Below are 19,300 nucleotides of genomic sequence, written 5' to 3'. Positions count from 1 at the left end.
GAGGAAAAAGAACTCTCCGGATTACTGTGCAACACAATCAGAGAGTTACCAGTGACTCTAGACGAAATAAATAAGGCAGCAGAAAAGGATGATTATATTGTGAAAATGAAAAAGTTGGTGCAACTAAATGGAAAATCAAAGAAAGACCCTAAAATTTTACCATTTTCCATTTGTGCTCAAACCTTGATGTACGCAGACAGAGTCGTCATACCGACTACGCTTCAGAGAAGAATTTTAAAAGAATTTCATAGTGGTCATCCAGGCATGTCGAGAATGAAAGCTTTAATGCGTGGATATACGTATTGGCCTAGGATGGACCAGGACATTGAAAAACTCGTAAGAGAGTGTCCAGGGTGTTAGCTAGCAGCAAAGGCACCACCTGTGCAGATAAAACCGTGGCCAAAGACTGATACACCATGGACTCGGTTACATATCGATTATGCAGGCCCTTTAAATGTACATTATTTCTTAGTGGTCGTCGACAGTTTCATAAAATAGCCAGAAGTGTTTAAATACAAACACCCTACTTCGATGAGTACAATACATGCACTAAGAGTTCTCTTCAGTCGTTTTGGAGTGCCTAAAACTATTGTCAGCGACAACGGCACCCAATTTACCAGCAAAGAATTTGAAGAATTCTGCAAGGCTCTTGCCATTGAACATTTAAGAACGGCAATCTACCACCCAAGATCAAATAGCCTAGCAGAGAGGTTCGTCCATACATTCAAAAGAGCCTTGAAGAAAAACCAAGGCATGGACACTGACGAGAAGAGTCTTGAACAATTTTTATCAGGGTATAGGATAACTCCGAACCCAAACACTGATACCGGTTCGTCACCAGCCAAACTGATGTTTGCACGGAAAATCAGATCTGTATTTGACAGAATTTTACCAAGTGCAACCAGAGTAACAACAACAAAAGAAAATTTTCCAACAAGGTTTTATTAACCTGGTGACAGAATATTCTTCCTGAATTACAGGAGTGGGAAAATTTTGGGGAGGAGGGGATTATCATGAAAAGAATCGGACACATGCTATATTTTTTTTTTTACACAGTGATCACCACTTATCAAGGCCCGGAAGCCACTCAGGGATAAGGGTTATTGCAAGTACATTACGTTAGTGTGGAGATTTGATGAAGTGTTTACTTTAGGGGGCGGTTCATTAGGAATTTGTTGACATTGGACTTGAACACATCCAAGTTGTAGTCCGGTGGGAAGCAGGCAGTAGGAACAGAGTACCACAGGCGTGCAGTTCTAAGAAAGAAGCTTTGTTCCTGGAATCTACGTTTTGATCTAGGCACAGATAAAGAGTGGGGGAAATTTTTCACAGTGGATTCGGCTAGACGGGTGTTTTTCGTGAAAGATTGGTGAGGGGGGACCAGAGATTGGAGTTCAGACGAGCACCTGCCATGGAAATAACGATAAAACAAGGATAGGCTCGCAACGTCTCTTCTGTGGGAGAGAGGTTAACGGGTAGAGAAAAGGGCATCCCCCCACTAAGCTATGAAGTCTATTTTGTACTCTGTCAAGGCAGGATAGGCTGTTTTTTGCAGCTCCTGCCCAGATATGGCAACAGTATTTCATCCTTGGACGTACTTGGCTTTTTATATATTCTGTAAGAAGTAATAAATTCGACTGTCGCAGGCATATAAATCAGCTAAGACCTCGACACACTGATGACTACAAACAGGCAGAAGAAAATGACCTGCCCGTAGAGGTTTTGTATGATTCTTTTAATATTCCCTAACCCTTAACAGAACTTACTCCAGATTTGAGAGTTTCAGCTTCTCCACCAACTCCACCCACTCAAACGATATTGAGGAGAAAAACTACAAGGGTGAAAAGAAAAGTTAACCGGCTGAGCCCCAAGCAAAAAAGCAAACGATATTAAGCCAAATTCTCTTGGGAGAAACTGTCTTAGGGGGAGGTGTTATGGCGAGATGAGCAATTCACCGCCGGAACTTTTTATCGAAAGAACGTTATCACCGATCACCGGTTGTGAGAGTCTTCCCTGGGCGGGAACACTTAAAAAACGTAACATGCTGTCTCTGTAAATATTCTCAATAAACTTCTCTATTTCTTTATTAACTTCAGAACCTCTTTATCCATTTATTTTCCTTGTGGAATACTTTTCTTGAATATCCTTTTATTACGGCCACCCACCGCAGGATATATCACTTAATCGCCATATATATTTTATAACTTACTACATATATATATATATATATATATATATATATATATATATATATATATATATATATATATATAAAAGACAAAACGCGTTTTTGTATGCCCAGCAAAAGCTTTTGTTGTGGGGAGGGGGAGGGGTCTTGGGGGAGGGTTACAATGTGTTAGGAATTTTTTATATACTTCCTAGATTATAATATCTACGATTTGCGAATGCACGTTATATCTACATTTATTTACATTGATTGTTATAAAATTCACGCTATTCCTTCCTCTCGACTGTTTCACTTCTGAAATAAAACTTATACATCAAATCTGTGGTCAAGATTGCTGTAAAAAATGGTTGCATCACTCTATCGTTCCAATAGGTATCTCACTGCCGATGTAATCCTCTATCTGTATAAAAGTCAAGTACCTTCTAAAATGGAGTATTGTTGCCATATCTGGGCAGGAACTGCTCGGCACACCCTATACAGCCTTGCTAGAGTTCAAAACCGGCTATGGGATCTAGTAGGTGATACCCCTTTTTCTTCTCTGCAACATCTTTCCCACAGAAGAGACGTCGCAAGTCTGTCTCTACTCTATCGTTATTTTCATTTGGCAAGTGCTCGACTGAACTCCATCTATGATTGCCCTTTGCCAAACGTTCACAAAATCACTCGACTAGCTACAACCACTATATGTGATTTCCCCCACTCTCTAACTGTGCCTCCATACAAACACAGATTCCATGAACAAAGTTTCATTCCTAGAACTGCTCGCCTGTGGACCATTAGGTGTATCAGAATTTTTGTAGGAATTTTTGACCCCCCTAACACGAAACTGCGAATAAAATATAAAAAAAACTCGTAATTTCTCCTTTAAAAGTGGGTTGTTTATTTTCTTTATGGATTATACTTCCAAAATAAACTATTAAAGTTGTTTTGAAAGTAATAGAAATATTTTTTTTATTTTTTAAAAAATAGTAATGAATTTTACGAACTCAATATTTTTCAATTTTTAAACTTTAAAAATCTATCAAAATTTTTCTATTGATTCTATTTTTACGATATTTTCAGGGTCAATGTGAAATTTTATGCTCTTTCCAATAAACCGAATATAATATTTTAGACAAACGTTTTTTTTAATTCATGCCCCCCCATTTTCAAGTGTCTATTAAAAAGTAAATAATTAATTTACTCACCAAAGTGTTATATATCACAAATTGAAGAAAAATGGTCAATAAGTAATATATTCAAATTAAAAAAAAAGTAGTGTTTTTTTTAGAAATTTTCCTATAAAGTTCGAAGTTTAAAACCTTTTTTTTTAAACCGCGTTGTTTGTTTTTCTTTCTTTTTTTTCTTTTTTTTTTATGAAACCTTGGTCCTAGCTCCTTTAATTTAAAAAAAATATAGGGCTTGAATTACATTTTTCAAGTAGTTATAAGCTTGGAAAGACAGGGGGTCGAATAATTCACGCCTCCCATTTTTAAATGTCTATTAAAAAGTAAATAATTAATTTACTCACCAAAGTGTTATATATCACAAATTGAAGAGAAAAGGTCAATGAATAATATATTCAAATTTAAAACAAAAAAAGTAGTGTTTTTTAGAAATTTACCTATAAAGTCCGAAGTTTAAAACCTCTTTTTTAAAAAAAAAACACGTTTTTATTTATTTATTTATTTATTTTTTAATGAAACCTTGGTCCTTGCTCCTTTAATTGAAAAAAAAATTAGGGATTGAATTACATTTTTCGAGTAGTTATAAGCTTGGAAAGATTGGGAAGATGGGGTGGAATTATTCACTATTTTTCACGAAATTTCTGACACACCTAGTGGAGCACTGTTCTGCTGGTTTGCTTCCTGGCTAAATACAATATGGTAGCCTTCAAATCCAACATAAGTTATTGCTGAGCTGTCCCTGTAAATAATCAAGTGATGCTTCTGCATTATTAGGGCGAAATTTCGGAAATCGTAAAACTGATTTTCACGTGAACACAATGGTATCTATGTATTATTCCTCATATATTTAAGATGAGCATACCAAAAAATTACGAAAATCGATAAGGTGGAAAATTATTTATTAAAGAAAATAATAAATAGAATTTGATGAAAACGATCATAAGCGTTTAAAAGGTGGGTAATTTTCTGTTTCGATTTAAACAATATGGCCGCAATTTTTCACCTGCTAACACGATTAAAGTTTTTTTTTTTTAAATAATTCAGTAATATTCAGGTAATTTCTACTGTATAATTTAGCCGCATTCAGGTAATTTCTACTGTATAAAATGGCCGCAAAATCAAGTTGTTGTTGTTTTTTAAAACTAAATTACATTTATTAAAATCCATTATTTCTGAGTAACTTTTTTTTCCAGAAAGATAAAACCCTGAATTTTATCATATAGAAAACAGAATAATGTAAAACTTTTTCTACTATTTTTAATTCAATTTTAAATGTTAAATTTTCCCAAAAAGTTAACAATTGACATTTTTTGTCTTGCACAAAAAACGTACTTAAATATTTAAAAAAAAAAGGGTTTTTGAAATAATTAATTTATTTATTTATTATCTAACTAAGATTTAGGATGATTTTCTAAGAGAATATGCAAAAATATTATAATATAAGTACCTGAATTTCAAATAATTCCACTTATTCATATAGGTAACCAAATATTTCGCGTCGTCGTAGAGTTCAGATCGACTCTGTTTACGTTTTCTTTTGATGGGAAGAAAACTATGGAAGACCAAACAGGCCAAAAAAACTTATTTTTCAGTGACGAAAATTTCAATGTATTATTAAGCTGAGGCTGGCCAGTACCAGATGGGTGACCATTTGGATGATTTTGGTTTTTAATGTGTATGTGTGTGGGGGCCAGGCTCCCCAAAATGGGGGGGGGGGCAATTTAAAGCAGAATAAAAAAAAATTATTTCAGCGCGTTTGGTCCACCGTAGTCGAAAGGCGGCAAACGTTTTCAAACGAGATCGATAAAAATGATGCTATTTTTAACACAAAGGGCACAATATTTATCGAATTTTTTTTTTGTATCGATTATTCAAAGCATGCCCTGTTTAATAATGGTCATGCATTATTCGGCTCGCTAAAAAAAAATTGTTAATTTATTTATCAAAAATTTTAAAATGGCTTTTTTCGTATAAATATTTAAAAAAAATTTTTTTTGTTTTGCTTAACTTAAATTAATTATTTTACTTAACATATTCACCGAATTTCACACTTCAAAACTCAAAAGCGGGATAATTAAACACAATCGAAGTTCTGATATTCAGACGTCAAAATAAGGTATGCAAACAATTTTTTTTTTTTTTTTTTAATCTATAATTCTGTCCCTTACAACAGCACAATATGTTTTATTCAGTTTCAGATGATTATTTTAAGCATATTTGTTCCCACTTCAAAACAAGGGGGGGTTTTGTAAGCAAAAAAAAATATATATATAAATATCGTTTATGAAAAATAAGTACACTGTTATAAAGTTCATTCTTCTCCTAATAATCGCTGAAAATTTCGTATTGATCGGATAATTACCTGATTTTTGGTAGATTTTTAAAAAGACGGTCCGTCAAAAAGTACTGACCTGCCCCCCCCCCCAGTTTTGGCGGTGCCTAATTTAGAAGGTACCATTGTAATTAGATAGAATTGATTAAAAAAATCAATAGAAGCCATTGTTTTTTTTTTTATCTGAAAACTCCATTTATCGACTACAAAATTTCGTCCTTATAGTGTAGAAGCGCTAATCAAATTTACAGCATTACACTGCTACCTTACATTCGTTAACCCTTATCCTCGAGTGGCCTTTAGACCTTGATAAGAGGTGACGTTCAAACTAAAAAAAATAACTAACATTTAAAACTATACGGAAAACAATCTTGGCCCTCGTAAAAAAGTATAAAATAAAATAGCAAAATCAATTTTATTTGCGTGAAAAAAAGAAAAGATAAGAAGAAAACAAGACAGTTATTTATTTTTAAATATAAAAGTTCTTACTTTAAACTTTAGTGGTGGAGAAAGGTGAAGAAATCATTTTTTTTTTTTTGGTCAAGATCAAAGTGTAGTATCTGTTCTTCAGATGCTGCATGCACTTCCATTTCTTGTTCTCTTTCGGTGGAGGATCAGTCCTTCACGACTGAGACAATTTTTTATTTTTGTACCTTTTCTCCACGTTAAAAAACGACCCTGGTGTCTAACTCTGCCCCGTGGGGAGGCATAGTAAATAGGTACAACATAGATGTTTATTTACAAATATTTGGAGGGATATTAGACCTTCTTTAAGACTGTAGTAGACTCTCGACCATCTCGAACGGTCTGAATTTGTCCGTTACGTATTTTTTTCTGGCTTTTTCTGGCATTTTTCCTGTTTATTTAGCTGTGCTATTTTTATTTGCACCAAGCAACGCAACGCTTTCGGTTATGTAAGGGACATGTGTTCGATTGACACCGGTCATATTGTGAAGAGATTCGGCAAACGGAAAAATAGGTAAGTAAAACATAAGCTTTCTAATGTTTCCACTGAGGTTTAAAGAAATGAAATAAGAATAAATTTACAACAAAGTGTTGCGTAATGAGTTTTGATAATTTTCCAGAATAGCTAACAAATCAAAAAAAGAAAAAAAAATGGTAAAAAAAAAAACAATATATAAACATATATAAGGCAAACTAAGTTACTTTTTTACTTACGTGGACTGGATAAGTTTTTTTCTGCTTTAACTTTTTGCAAGTTTTTTTTTTTTTTTTTTTCAATAAAGGTAATGCAAAGCCTGTCGAGTTAGAACAAGTGTGGAAACTTTCTCCACTGAAAGGTAGAGGTTAACAAGGATTTTGCAACAATGGTTTGTTGCGACCTGAGACTAGGTAAAAATTGTAGAACCTTGTCGGTCTGGTAATAAGGGTAACGATTCAATTTCCTTCAACTCCAATCCCAATCTGAAATCACAGTATTTATTTTCGGAAAATTTACAAAGTAAAAAATCAGAAAAATTTGGCACAAGGCCGAAGATTGGGGAGGGGAAAGGACGGTCTTCTCTGACTAGTGCTAACTAATCTAACCTAACTAGTTCCTACTTTCACTCTACTTATACCATAATACCACATTCATACTATACATCCATCAGCGTATACATCCTTCATAAATCACCATAAGAACATCATACCATGATAACTTAATTAAAACCCATAAGAAAGGGGGGTTTGGGAAGATAAAAATTTTATATACAAGATACAAATGAGATATTTACAATGTTAGTAACAAAAGACCCCCCCCCCCCCCGTTGTTAAACTATGGCAGATGCATCGATTCGCCAGTCGAAAGGGTGATGCGGGTCCAAACGCTTTATTTAAAACACCTCTTACGAAAACTTCGAAAGGGAACCCACATCTCTGGCGAATCAAGCGATCTGTCACCTAATTTGGGAGGGGAGTGGGGTTAAAAAAAAAAACAAAAAAACGCAGGGACAAACTTAAAAGGGGCCTAATGATCGCTATCACACACTAGCTAGGTTATGAACAAAGAAGCCTAAATAATGGTCCTACTCTTGCCTATATCGTGACCTACTCTGGACTAAAAACGAGTCAGGGCTGACGTTCGTTCCTGTCACCCAAAATTCTTTTTCTTAAGGAACATCCAAGAACCAGTCAAGACTTGCTTCTCTCACCCGACACACACGCGCAACTGACACCCACCTTTCAACAAAGTCTGACGGAGAGAGTCTAACTCTCTCGGCCTTGATACGATCCTTTAAATAATGACGGAAGAGTCGTATAAGGTCGAGGGGAGCAAAGTCCTCAGATCCATAGACCACTTTCATATGTGTGTTCCAGATAACACCTCTCATCACAGCTAGCAAGGTCAAACACAAATCTTTTCTGAGCCTATCCGTTGTCAGAGCCCAATTGCTACAGACATTAATAGGAACCAAGGTTAATGAGGATGTGTTTAGTATGCAGACCATGAGACCTGTAACAAACTCAATCAGCAGCGCCACGATGCGACAATAAACGAAGGCGTGACATAAAGTCTCGTCCTCATCGCCGCACCGTTTACAAATAGGCGAGTCCACCAAGCCAGCTGAGTGGAGTCTCTTACCAACCCAGAGAGCATCCCGAATTACCAGCCAGGTCAGGGAAGCCTTGTCGTTAGTGAGGCATCCTGACCCAGGCGCCCAAGGCCAGATTGAGCGGAGCTGCTCCTTCATCAAAGGGAGCCTCCCACCGATGACATCAGTTACGGATCCCCTCACTAAAACCCGATATAATGCCTTTCGGGACAACAGCAGAGTGTTAGAGAGGCTTTCCTTCACTCTTAAGAGGGACTTCAGTGCGCGCCGGCACTTGCGGTAGAAGGGACATTCACCTCGGGGCAACCTGTGTGCCTCCCCCTCGGAGTAGTGCACCCCTCTCAAAGCCGGGAAGGCTTTCTTGGTGTCCTCCATCCAGAGGCCACCGTTTTCCCTATCTTGTGTGCACATTCGATCTAGATAGTAGAGCCGTAGCGTGTATAGCCGAATCTCCACGTTTGGCATACCTAGACCGCCTTCAAAAGGATGTAGGTAGCAGACATCGCGACAGACCTTAGGGGCCCTCCCAAGCCATAAGAAGTTGAAAAGAGCCCTCTGCAAATATAGCAGTGTATCTGACGGGATTGGAAGCACTGATAGACGATAAATAGCGATTGGATAGATGTGGGTATTACACACCTCTGCTCGCCCCTTTAATGAAAGGTTTCTACTGATCCACCGTGAAGCTGCAGACCGTACCACTTTCAGAACCTCCGACCAATTTTTCTCCAGCTGGAGGTCAGGACCAAACCAGACGCCGAGTACCTTGCAAGGCCCATCGCTCCAACTAAAGGGCCCCTGAAGGGGCATACCCCTCCAGGCACCAATGCGCAAACCCGAAGACTTGTCGCAGTTAATTTTGGCCCCTGTTACCGTTTCATACAATCTGATTTCTACACCGACGACACTAATCTCAGCACTGCTCGTTACAAGCACAGTTACGTCGTCGGCATAGGCAGAGTACTTCGCCTGGGCATCCACACCTGGCAAAGTGATTCCGCGTAGGACCGGATTCACCCTTAGCCTGCGCAAAAATGGCTTGATCGCAAGCACATATAGCATGGGTGATAACGGGCACCCTTGACGAATGGAACATGACAAACTGAAGGGTCTCGACCTCTTCCCATTTACTTCCACCATCACCGCGGGGTTAGCATAGAGAAGATGAACCCAAGAGCGAAATTGCGGGCCAAAACCGGCCGCCGATAAAACAGCCCCCAAGTACCGATGGTCAACCCTATCGAAGGCTTTGGAATGATCTAAATTGATCAGCGCGGCCTCAGTGTCGACTTTTTCTATCATCAGGCATATCGAGTGCAAGTTATCCTGGATTGTCCTGCCCTTCACAGCACACGTTTGCTCGGGGCTAATAAGACGAGCCAGGACAAGCTGCAGACGATTTGCGAGAATCTTGGCCAAAATCTTTAACTCAGCGTTAAGCATTGTTAAGGGCCTGAAATTACCTAACCCATCCCCACCATCTTTGCTTTTACGGACAAGTTTTATCACACCCATGGTAAAGTACTTGGGGATTGAGCCGTTCCTAAACCATGAGTTAAACAAAACCGTCAGTAAAGGGACAAAGATGTGCGACAACCTCAAATACACTTCGTAGGGAAGACCATCGATCCCCGGTGACTTATTAAGGCTGACCCGCTTTAAGGCTTCAATGACTTCATCCTCCGTTATGCCACCTTCGCACCTAGCCGCTTCGGTCGTCGAAAGACGAGAAAAGTCAGCCAAATAGGTGTCGAATTGTTCTAATGACAGACCGGGTTCCATGGAAAAAAGCTCCTGGAAATGGGATCTAAACGCCTCCAGCACACCCTGGTTTGTGGTCACGGTACGCCCGTCCGGCAATGTGACACGAGCGATGTGCCTATTAGCCGCTTGCCTAAGCTCCTCTGCACGCAGTTCAGTGGCCATGTTTGTTGCTTCCTGGGGCATTCTTTTTAACCTAGCCCTAATCGCTAAGGCTTGGTGCTCCTTTTCAGCAAGGGAGGCAAGCCGAGCCCTAATTATATTAACGCTAGCACTATCCCCCTCCTCCACCGCCCGATCTAGTCTAGACTCTAGTGTCACTTTAGCTGCCCTAGAATCTAGATTGAGTCTTTTGCTAAAGTAAGCAGCAAAGGACCTAATGGCTTCCTTAACTTTTACCCACCACTTATTCCCAATAATTGCCCCCGTCAATTCCCGCTGTAGGGTTAGTAATAGCCCGTCACGGAAGCCCTTTACATCGAACAACGATGTGTTGAGCTTCCAGTAACCAGCTAATCTAGGCTTAGGTCTATCTAAGTTTACCCGTACACGAACAAGTCTGTGATCCGAGTAAACTATATTGTGGAAACTTGGACAATCCAATACTCCTATGTCGACTCGCCTAACTAAGAACCGGTCGATATAGCTCGAGAGCTGTATCGAATCGGAGCCGCCTCTACCTGTCCAAGTCCACACTAAGTCACGGGGCTTTTCATTTCAGAACTTGTCAATAAGATTAAACTTATCCACAAATTCACGAAATAAAACAGCATCCCGATCTCTGTTAGTTCCCCTAGATGTTAACCCAAATCGATCTAACTCGGGATCCAGGACGGCGTTCCAGTCTCCCGCTAAGATAACCGTTCTGGAAACATCTATGAACTGCTCCATCCGCCAAAAAAAAACAGCCAGCTCAGAATGGCTATTGGGCGCATAAACCCCAATAAGACGTAATGCCCTTCCCTTTATGGTAACATCCAAAACACATAGTCTTCCCTCCGGATCCAAGTAACACGGGTCACACGACGCATCTAGAGACCTTTTAACTAGCCAGGAAACCCCTCTTGAACGAGAATTATAGTGCGCTGAGTAAGCCTCAAAGGTCTTAGACAGTGCACTCAAATGGTCACCAGGAATAAGGTGGGTTTCCTGCACACAACAGATATCCACTCCGAGGTGCTGCAGGTCCAAACTCAAGCGCCATTTGCGCGAGTTGGCCCTTAGCCCTCGGACATTTAAACTAGCAAGCTTGAGATCCATGGTGGTGCCTTAGGGTTGGGAACCAGGAACGAACATCGTGGTCGTGAGCATGCCGACGGCTCTCGTGAGGGAATAAGTACCCATCGCAGTATCGATGAGGCCGTCACGAGAGATACCACCGACATGCAAAGGATAGGTTAGTTTTGCTATCCTATATAGGGAGGGGTGCATTTTTACCGGGACCCTCCCCACACAACATTTTTTAAGGTTTTTTATGTCGCTATCTTTAAACACAACAAGGGGAGTGGGGAGGTTGAAGGCTTTATTTGCCTCTTCGAACATTAGCCAAAGGTCCTTGGCCTCTTCTTTTTTCCGAACAACGGTTAAGATTCTTTTGGCATTTGGAAAATTAGTAGGGGTATCTACTAGTTTCCCCCCCACCTCCTTGAACTCAATTAGTTTTGTGAGGTCAGTTCCTTTAAAGTTCTTGTGGTTGTTAATTGCGGCTTGGTTTATTATGCAAATGTCTTTGCCAGGGAGGTAGAGAGTCTTTTCCTTGTGTTCAGGCGAGGAGGTGATGTCCATAGCAGAATGTGTGTTTTTAGAAGGAGATGCAAGGGGAGTGTTGTGAGTGGTCGCAGAGGTGGATGGAATGGGAGAAGAGGGTTTGTGTTTTTTGAAGGGCTTAAGGGTAACAATAGGGAGGGGTGCATTTTTACCGGGACCCTAGGCTGTTTATAAGGGACCGGAGTTGTAACTGGAGGAGGCATTTTGAGGGGGGAAGGAGTTTTTGGCTTTGTAGGAGACTGGGTGATATGGTTGGTTAAAGATTTGGGGCTTGGTTTCGGAGAAGTGGGTTTACATGGGGATTTGGGTGATCGGCGTTTAGTTTGACGATTTCCAGATATTTTTCTTTTCTGGGGTCATTTTGCAGCATTGCCTGTTCTTTCATTTGGTCCAGGCTCAGGCGTCCAGGGGTTTTTCTCCCAGGGGCGATTTGCCAATGTTCTCCCCTGAGGATTTCGTCCGATTCTGTTTCGTTGGTAGGCGACTTGGGAACGCTTTTTGATGAGGATCCCAAGTGTTGTCCGATGGATTTTTTGATGTTTGGAGGAGGTTTTTTTAAGGGGCATTCTGACGTGAGGTGGCCAATTTTGCTGCAATTCCAGCATGTCGGTCTTCGGCCAGCCACTATTATAGGGAATTTCTCCTCTCCCGCCTCGAGGAAGAAAGGGATCGCATCGAAGTTTGCCTTATCGAGGAGGATGTCATATGACCATAAGCCGTGGAACTCGTCCACCTGCACCGAAACAATTTCGCCATATTTTAGAAGGAAGGCGCTGATGTTTTCTCCTTCAATGTGGTGAGGTACATTAAAAACGGACACCGTAGTCCGACGTTTTCCCATATATTCTGATCTTAGAATGTAGTTTTGAGTGATTATCTCTTTTTCTGAGATAGTTAGGCAGTCTTCTGGGGAGTTAAAAAGTACATTCCATGTGTTGTAGCCCTTGCACTTGACGATGCGCAAAGGTCTAAAACCAGCTGTAGCCAAAAGGTTGGTGACGATATCTGTACTTGCTCTTATAACTTTTTTTAACTTTCTGTCGACTATAAATATAGTCAGACACTTTTTTTGGATTTCCTCCAATCTTGGCACGTTGACAATTAGTCCTTTGTTGGTGACAAGTTCCAGGCATTGTTTGGCCTTTTCAATAAATTCATTGACATTGATATCCACTTTCGGTGGTTTGGTCCAGGTGTTTGGCGTAGAAGTAGTGCCATTTTCCGCTTCCGAAATGTCGACGACAATGGGCGTTTGGCACGCCGAAGCGGCCATAGCCGAACCGTTAAAAAAAACGGTTAAAAGAAAGTCCAAAAAAAAAAAAAAAAAAAACAACTGTTAAAAATAACAGTAAGGCAAAGGAGAGAGAAAAAAAAAAGCGTCGTGTAGAGAAAAAAAATCCGACGGTAATAAAAATAAAAGGGTAGAAATCGCTGATAGAATAACGCACGAGACAAGAGTCAAAAGCAAACTGAAATCACAAGCAAAATTCAGTTCACTCCATCCTTCTTATAATCTAGTTAGCCAATCAAATAAGTTAAACGTAACAACTACCAATATAAAAAGAGTCATCACCCACACAAAAGGTTTCTGCTGCCACTCTTCCTGAGAGTTGCAGGTAAGTGCTTCAAGTTTTCTCAATACAAGAAAGAAAATAGCGGTCTTTTATGAGTCATAGTCGAGCATCGATAATTGATCAAAAATCAAAAATTAAATTATACTGATAAAACATACCCCAAAAAATGTCACCCAATCGTGCAAAAATATAATGTTCCACCAGTATTTTGTTTAAATTTAAATTTTTGTTTTTATTCGATTATTGAGGCCCGACTAAGGCTTGAATGAGAACACCATTTTGTTTTTCGTTACTGCATTTATTTTCAATAAAAAGAAAACATTTTGAAATAAGTTAAATACACAAAAAAAAGGGGCAAATTTGCCTTTTAGTTGTACAAATAGTCTCGAACCCTATTATCACAAAAAGGGGCACGTTGGGTCGACACCGTTATATAGCGCTTAATATAAACCACGTTGTTTAACAAATAATAAAAAAAGAAATAATGAAAGACAAAGTTTTAAAATGATTAAATGTGTTTTATAATTTAAAATTTAAAATATTGAACAATACAAATAATACGTTGGTTAATAAATAATAAAAAAAGAAATAATGAAAGATGAAGTTTTAAATCTTCATCTTTCATTATTTCTTTTTTTGTTTGTTTGTTAAACAACGTGATTAATTTAAATCAAACTAGCAGGACCCGTGGAAATTCCACGGTAGTTAAAATCTTTTAAAACACATCAGTAAGAAATTCCTTATAAAAATGAACGTATGGAAGCAAGTAGAACAAACAAAGAACTTTAGTTTAAACTTTTATTGAAGGTCAATGCGATCGTAAACTGATGCTGTTGATATTGTCAGGAAGTGCTGGTGATGATTGAGGCGGTGACAGGGACGTCGATCAGCTGCTTGGAGTGAGAATAGTGGTCAGTCAGCAGGTTCTTGGGAGTCAGATTGTGAATTTAAAAAGCTGTGTGACATTGTTGACATCGATTTTGTGCAAGTTCTGATGACCCCAAGTTATTTAGTATTTCAGGACATTTTGGATTACACGTGTGAGTAATGAATAGGTCACAGAAAACTGCCATTGCATCTTGATAAAGCTGTTGTAGATTCCTAGGACTTCCTGTAAATGTAGATGGTAGAATAACTGGTACACCAGAATAACCATCTTCATTCCTTGCTAAATGATCCATTAAGCCAGAATATTGAGCAGCTCTTAGTTGACTTTGATGGCTTTTAATGAAGTTAAATAAGCAACTATCAACTTTTACATATGCGATAGACTTTTCTATTCATTTTGAATTTTATTCAATGAAGATTTGGAAATTCACAAATATTTTTTAAGTCGAATTATTGATATAGATTTCAATTAATGCATCACAACTTCCTGATAATATAAATAGAACACTTTGAATTTTCCGTACAAAAGTTTTTTTTCCATAAAAACATTGTAATCTGTTATAATATTCAGATTCTTGTGTATTACATGCATAGAAAATGAAGTGTTTCTGTAAATCTTACGAAGTACAGTTAAATTTTGATTTTTCGATAATCAAAATGATGTGAGGTAGGTTATACCTATCAAATTTATTGTCAATGTTATATAGTTAAGTAAGCTGGCTAATTGGCTATAAAGTAAGTTATTCCGAACTTTGATCTAACATTTTAATTAAAAAAAGAAAAGCTTAACATTTTCTTGTATCTTTTTTTTTTAATATTAAGAAAAATGTAAGCATCATGCTGAAATAATAAAATGCCATTCTTAATAAGGGGAGAGGGTTTGACTATTCTAAACCTTCACCTAAATAACGATTTAACGAAAAAAATGTTTAAAATGTTCTTGTATCTTTTTTATAAATTTTGTTAAATAAGAAAAATCAATAAACTTTGATAGCACTATTGTAAGAATCATGCTGAAAGCCATTCTTAATATGAGGAGGGGGGGGGTTAACTATTCTGAAACTTCACCTAACAATGTAAAAAAATAAGGGAAAAATATATGTATGAACAATAAATATTTCTTCAGTTAAATAAAATATACTGTAAATCTTTAAATAAGGAATAAATATTTATTTAAACCATAATTATTGAAACAAAGTATTTTACTGCATAAAAAACGGTTATGGGGAGAAGGGTTAACTATTTTGAACCTTCACCTAAATAGCGATTTAATGAAAAAAAATTTAATGGTCTTGTATCTTTTTTTTATAATTTGTTTTAAAATAAGAAAAAAAAAAAACGGTAAATATCCAGATACGTTACTACAGAACACCGACCACTCTAATTTGTTTTTTATAGGTAATTGAGGGCGCTGACAACGAATCTGATAGTCAAACTTGAGGCAAATTTACCGTTTGCATGGTATTTACCCCTGAACCCACGAGCTACTTTCCACCATTTTGCAGCTTCCGTTTATGCTACGCGCATGCACGTTGTAACATAAATGACGGCTTCACCAAGCAAACTACGTTGGAGGGAGGGGATTTTTTTTTTCCAGGACATAGAATTTTCTAATTTTCAAAAATACATTATAGCACTTTTTGGGTGGAAAATTTAAAATTAGCTGAAAAAGAAATAAAACCAGAAAAGGAAAGCACTCCAAGTTGGAGTAGGGAGGGGTAATTTATCTGTTGTTTTTTTTTACCTGGAACATAGAATTTTCAAATTTTCAAAAAGTAACGCACCGACATTTATCAATTAGAACACCATTTAACATTTTCCGAAGATTTTACTGTGTGCATTGGGGGCGCGAGCGGGGGGGGGGGATGTGATGTTGGGGCACGCACTTATTAAGCCACATAAGTTCTATAATTGAATCCCCCCCTCCGCAAAAACAGAATGAAAAACATAAAGATGTTTGGTTCTTATGTTTTTGTAAATCACATTAAAAACTACGCGAGACAAAAAAAAAAAAGTCCCCCAATTTGTTGTACTTTTCTTTAACTGTAAGTCATTAAAAAAATGTCAGTCCGTAATTTGTTGATTGGTACGCCATGTGAGAAGGCAGTTTGCTAGGTGAAGCAAGCCAGCGTTCATGCTGCAGCGCACTCGCGTAGCGTAAACGGAAACTGCAAAATGGTGGAAAGTTATTCGTGGGTTCAGGGGTTAATACCATGCAAACGGTAAATTTGCCCCAAGTTTGACTATCAGATTCGTTGTCAGCGACCTCAATTACCTATAAAAAAAAAACAAATTAGAATGGTCGGTGTTCTGTAGTAGCGTATCTGGATATTTACCGAAACTTCACCTAACAATGTAATAAAAATAATGGAAAAATTCTTCAGTTAAATAAAATATACTGAAAATCTTTAAATAGGAAATAAATATTTCTTTAAATAAATTAAATCGTAAGTAATGAAACACTGTTTTATTTCATATTAAAAAAAAAATTGTTGTGTCCATTTTTTATAGCATTTAAATATGTATGCCCTGTCGGTGGGCATTAGAAGGTGAATGCCTGTAAAAGAAGCAAAGTAAAACGAACAAAACATAAGTAATAACTATGTAAACAACGTGAAGATGTATAAATGTTACAAAATTACTCGATTCGGTATTAAATAACACGAAAAAGGATTGATATGCCGTAAAACAAAAACAAAACAGAATAAGACGTAAAATATGTTTTGACTCTGTATTTGCGAATGGTGACTTTGGTGATTTATTTAATAAAGTCATTCTTGACTTTTGTAACATGTATTTCTAAACATATTTTTTGTTGTGTAAGGCTCACTCAAAAGTAAATAAAAAAAAACATAAAGTGGCACAGTAAAAAAAAATAACGTACTCGTAGCGTTAAATGTAAAAAATATATTTATTACTGAATAAAATAGAATAAGCATTCCTACAATAATAAACAGAAGACTTCGTTAAAAATGTAAGTAAAATACTATACTATTTAAACTGGAACGATATCTTCTATGCATATTGCATAACTATCTTTAAAATAATCCGGAACCATAAATAGACAGTTATTATTATTATTTTTTTTTTTTTGTTCGGGAACTTTTGGGAAATAAAAGGGTTAATGATTTTTAACTGATAAAGATTGAACAATAAAGGGAGATAATTCACATTAATTAATGTTTGCGATGATGATGACGCGTTTCATTAATTAATGTTTGCGATGATGATGACGTGACACCGTACGGACAAGCAAATTAATATATAGATTTTAATCATAAGATTACATTTAAAAAAATCAAGTAAATATAAACAAACGTTTGTTTACATTAAGCGCTATATACCGGTGCCGACCCAATGTGTCCCTTTTTGTGATAATAGGGTTCGAGACTATTTGTACAACTAAACGGCAATCTGCCAAAAAAAAAGGGGTAAATATAACGCTACGCTACAACAGAACACCGACCACTCTAATTTTTTTTTTTTACATAGGCATCACCACTTATCAAGGCCAAGAGGCCACTCGAGGATAAGGGTTAAAGGGTGTACAGTAGAAAATGGACAATATAGTAACCCTTAGTAATGGAGATTTGGTAAATTTGTTAACTTATTTGTTTTTTTGGGGTGTTTTTTAGGGGTATTTGAGGTCGCTGACAACGAATCTGATAATCAAACTTGTCGCAAATTTACTGTTTGTCTGGTATTAACCCCTGAACCCAGGGACTATTTTTCGCCGTTTTACAGCTTCCATTTACGCTACATGCTATTTTTTTTTTTTTTTTTAGAATATAGAATTTTCAATTTTTTTTTTTTTTTTTTCAGATAATTTAAAGTTAGAAGAAAAAGTTATCTAAAACAAAATAAATAAAAATACATTATAGCACTTTTGGAGGGGATTTTTTTTTTTTTTTGCCTTACGTAGTTTCTAATGCATTTTAATTGATCTAAAATAAAGTTTTCACGAGCGGTCTACAAAAACATAAACATCAAACATTTGTATGTTTTCGTTCTTTTTTTGGGGCGCAATTATAGAACTTGTGGGGCTTAACAGGTACTTTTGCAGTTTAATTAACCGTTTTCCGTAAGTAACGCGCTGACATTTACAAACAAGTACGATTTAACATTTTTAGTAGATTTTACTGTTTTCTGTTTATATTGGAGGAGGAGGTAACCCTAACACCCCTCCTCGCCCCCCACCTCCTCCTCCAATGAAAACAGAAAAATCTAGGGGCCTCAAATAATTGGACTTTTATGAACCATTAATTTATGGGTCTTAAGTTGGTTAAAATGGTTTTGAAGGTGTCAAAATTTTTAAAAAATCGTACATTTATTAGTTTATTTTTAATCAGTTTATATGTGTGTTACGTTATTACAGTGGTAACGTCACCATCTTTGAATGCTACAGTTTTGCTTTTGGTTTCGATTCTAGCTGATGGCACCCGAGTACTTTTTTTTACTTTTAAAATCACAATACTATAGTAATGTATACGAAATTTAGACAGATTAAAATATCACATTTAAGTATATTTTACGACTAGGCAAAGCTGGCCGCCCCCACCTCTGCTATTCAGATATATAAAAAAATCGTCATATATGAGAGCATAAATATAGATACAATGTGTTGTCATATTCCAAAAAAGCATATATTAGGTGTATTTGTATTGCAATGTTTTACTATAAATGATTTACATGAAAACTTTATTCCATAAATAAAAAAAATAATCTGTGTATAAATACTACAAATGCACAAAGTGAGAAACTGTACTGATACTATCTTTGAAATTCTGGATAGAATAATTAAAGTGTTCTCAAAAGAACGAAATATGTTGTTTTATGTTTTTAGATAAAATACGCCAATGGTGCACAAAACGTGGCATTCGTAAAATGAAGGCTATTTAACTAAGTCTTATTGTTCTGCTGGTTTGTGGTAAACAGATAAAGAACACACTTCAAATGTGATTACAAGTTATTACATCGATTTTCAGCATTTACTCCAACAGTGCTCAATTTGTATAAAATAATATTCTCAACAATGCTTAGATTGTTTGAAGTGACATTCTTTCAATTTA

The sequence above is a fragment of the Euprymna scolopes genome, chromosome 21 (assembly GCF_053919585.1).
Source record: "Euprymna scolopes isolate OS-2025 chromosome 21, ASM5391958v1, whole genome shotgun sequence".
Lineage (NCBI taxonomy): Eukaryota > Metazoa > Mollusca > Cephalopoda > Sepiida > Sepiolidae > Euprymna > Euprymna scolopes.
The sequence above is the reverse complement of the archived record's forward strand: the minus strand, read 5'-3'. Positions refer to the sequence as shown.